We start from the raw sequence: 3,920 nt of genomic DNA, 5'->3' as shown, positions 1-3,920 counted from the left end.
TGAACAGGGTTCGCGTCTCCACTCCTCCACATGCAGCTGCTGGGTGACCTTGGGCTAGTCACACTTCTCTGAAGTCTCTCAGCCCCACTCACCTCACAGTGTTTGTTGTCGGGGAGGAAGGGAAAGAAGAATGTTATCCGCTTTGAGACTCCTTAGGGTAGTGATAAAGTGGGATATCAAATCCAAACTCTTCTTCTCTTCTTCTTCTTAATGTTTGAAAGAATGGTTGTCACATAGCTCAGTTGGTAGAGCATGAGACTCTCAGTCTCATAGTTGTGGGTTCGATCCCCACATTGGACAACAGATTCCTGCATAATCATAAACTTTGCCTTAGAGCAGAACTTTCTGAACTGTGTGTTGTGACACGTTAGTGTGTTGACTGCAGTGTGTAGGTGTGTCATGTGGACACAGCCAGCGCTCCTCCCAGGGTTGGAAAGGGGTTTGTTTAACCTCCAGTTTGCTAATAAAGCTGAATGACTGTGTTGCGAAATGATGCAGGTAAAAAAAGTGTGTCACCAATGTGAAAAGTTTGGAAAGCTCTGCCTCACAGTAATTTATAGATAGGCCTTTACTGTTTATAGTATGTAGTGAACACCTCCACTACATACTTGTAGATTTGTACGTGTCAAATCTTTTTTGCATGTGACCATACATAGTTACCAGTATTCTATCATATACCATGGTGCGCTAGATTGAGCCTGGAAACAAGATGTTTCAGAGTGGCTTGAATGATAGATTGATTTAAAAGCATTTATAAACCACTAAAGATTTGTAAAAGGATGACTACATAAAGATCCACACCCATCGCTTGCCTTCAGACCGGAAGGAAATGATGCAGGCAGATTATATAGTATTTTAATAGTTCAACACATAACCATAAAGTGGAAATAAAAAGAGAGAAACAAACTGAAGCATGGAAGTTAGGAGGGTGGGGGACAGTTTTTGCTTTTGTGCCATTCTACCACAGCAAATTTGCATTCGTAATTTTTGTCTTCCTGGTGAGGTATTTTATAATACGGCGAAATGACCAGATGACAGCTTCAATGCAAATCTAATTCTCCCAACCAACCGATTGTAGAATACTGAACAGGTTGCACAAATGTGTCCCAAACTGTAATTAATCACACACATTTGTTTTCTGTTTCTACCTTCCATATGATTGTAAGGGATAGCTTTTGGGATAATGGGTTAGATGTTAGATGGTTGCCATCTTCACTTTGTGTTCTTTGTTGTTATATTATATTTGTTTTTTTATTAAATGTTCTATCATTTTTAATTTGTAAACTGCTTTTGAGTTGTAGAAAAGCAGCATAACATCTTTTGAATGGATGAATGAATGAATGAATGAATGAATGAATGAATGAATGGAGAAGCTCTCATGGTTGCTGTCAGGCACTTTCATGGCTGTAGCAGGTGGGACGATCTTTGAGGAGAATAATAGAATCATAGAAGTGTAGAATTGGAAGGATCATCTAGTTCCTGTAGGAATCTCAGCTAAAGCATCCATGACAGATGGCCATCCAACCTCTGCTTTAAAACAGTAGGTGGACCTGGAGGGATGGTGTGATAGGACTGGCTTGATAGGAAGGTTGTTTCTTGTACCTAACCCAAATTTTTTTTGGGGGGGCAAGCCACTAATGGGACTGGAAGCAGGTAATATATAACATAACAATGTTGATGTACCTTCACTAACTTCTAGTTCGCTCCCAGGAATGATTGTGGTTTTCTCATAACCTAACTACCTCAGCTTAAACATTTTTGTGTGTTTTCGGTATTCAGATATCCGTGCATTTTGTCTTCTTTAGCATTAATGTGGCCAAGAAAGATCTTTTTCACAAACTATTTGCTTTCCTGTTGCTAGTGTGTTTTTAAATTCCTGGGGTTAGAAGAAAATGATTCCCCCCCTTGACATTGTTTGACAGCTGAAACTAAACAAATCCTATTGAAGTACAAAGCTAATAGAAGGTTTACTATGTGTGTCATTAGCACCCTCCATACAAGGAAGCAGAAGATATGAGGTGTGGATTTTTAAAATATGATAAAATGAGAACACTGTTAGAAGCACAAGAAGGTGCGACATCAGTCCAGGCATTTTCTTCTTACACAATCAGATTGCCTCCACCTTATTCTAGTAAATAATCACCATTATATGATTCAAGTTGACGCCTTTCAAATTATTTTTATCAGCTCAAAAATATAGACCACAGCTGAAATATGCTTTAAATATTGTGTCATTTAAGACCCAAAATGATTCACAGTGTACTGCTAAACTTTTTTTTTATGCTCATCTTAACAAAATAATAAAAAAGGAAGAAACCTAATTTATATGCCAGAATGTGTGGCTTTTTAAAAAGCTCTCGCTTTCTTATGGAATTCCATGCAATGATTGGATAATGGACTGTCACCTGTGTTCTTTAAAAGAGTCAGATATAATCCAGGGGTGGTTAAGGAAAGGACTGGGTTGTGAGTAGGGATGTGCATTCACTTCTATAACAAATGAAAAATGAAATGAATGAGGCTTGTTTGAATTATAAAAACAGGTTGGAATTTTTAAAAAATGAATGGATTCTAAATGAATAATCCTTTTAATTTTTTATCCATTTAATTCTTATTCTTATTCTTCCCTTTTTTCTTTTTCTTTTTTTGGAATAAAGATGGAAATAGGCTAGAACAGCCCATACAAACCATAGAATTTTACAATTCTAATTAATTTAGGTGGCAATTATGCTGTGTGCTTGTGGCTGTTTTATCTGCCCTTTTTCCATTCTGAAATTTGTCAGGCCTGATGCCTTGAAGGAGAAAGAAAAGGTCTATAGAAGACATGTTGGTTAGCTAGGAAACACAGAAGTTACAGGCAGCAGAAGACTGCCTTGGCAGCCTATTGAGCAAAATGGAAAACAGAAAGAAATTGGAAAAAGAAAGTGATATATTTATTTCCTAAAATCTGTACACTGCTTGATTGCAAAAAAGAAAAAAAAAACCCTCAAAGTCGTTTACAAATAAAAAACCACAGTAAAATCAAGAAAAATTCACAACCATCAATACTTTAAAACATACAAAAGTTAAAATACTAAAACATATTAAAAATACACATTTATTTTTTGAGGGTGTTTCCTCCTGCCCCAGCATATGGGACCTGCACACTCTCCCTCCAGCACTGCATTTTCCCCATCCTCTTTCAGTGGAATGGTACAGATCCCAACCCCAATCTCCTTGTGCTTGAGGCCACTGGTTGAAGCTCCAGTCCTTCTCCCTTTCTCACCAAGAAAGGTGTTGGGGCTGAGATTCTCTGTGCCAGTAGCAGCCCTGACCCCAGATGCATGACATGCTAATGATGGTTCAGAAAGCATAATTGCAGCAGCCGTGGAAGGCAATCCAAGGGGTCCAGTTGTGGTGATGCAGGTGAGTCCCCACTGACTTGGGAAGATTTGTCCATTGTTGTTGTTTTTTCCATAATATTCTTCATTGGTTTTCATTTGCACACTCCACATACACATATTGTATTACATTTCACATTTACACCTGCTCCCCAGAGCCGACTTCCCTTCTTCCCTCTTCTGGCCTTTTATATCAAATCTAACTTTTTCACATTGTCTTCATACGTTTTGTAAATTATTGTTCTTCTTTCGTATTTCTCCATAGAGTGTCTATAGTCAAATAAATGCTCCTGTATATACAATTCTTATTGTCTGTTTATATTCATTTACAACTACCATTGGTTACATTAATTACATTGTACATTTTCTTTATATTTCACATTATGGGGTTTATTTCAGTTCTACTGGTTTCACTATTTCACCTTATCCTTCAAAGATTTTTCCATAGTTAGTAGGGGAAGGTATTTACCGTATTTTTCACCCTATAGGACGCACCAGCCCATAGGACGCACCTACTTTTTTGGGGGGGGGATAAAAAAAGGA

The 3,920-nt window shown here is 37.8% G+C and overlaps 1 non-coding gene across 1 annotated transcript; it reads left to right on the top strand.

Annotated features, from left to right (window-relative positions):
- The first annotated feature begins 225 nt into the window (after nt 1-225).
- Nucleotides 226-303, top strand: TRNAE-CUC (transfer RNA glutamic acid (anticodon CUC)). The gene has a single exon. It is a non-coding gene; the product is annotated as a tRNA-Glu (tRNA).
- Nucleotides 304-3,920: the final 3,617 nt, after the last annotated feature.

The sequence above is a fragment of the Podarcis raffonei genome, chromosome 1, assembly GCF_027172205.1.
Source record: "Podarcis raffonei isolate rPodRaf1 chromosome 1, rPodRaf1.pri, whole genome shotgun sequence".
NCBI classification, from domain to species: domain Eukaryota; kingdom Metazoa; phylum Chordata; class Lepidosauria; order Squamata; family Lacertidae; genus Podarcis; species Podarcis raffonei.
Note: the sequence above shows the minus strand (reverse complement) of the source record. Positions and strands in the feature narration are given on the sequence as shown.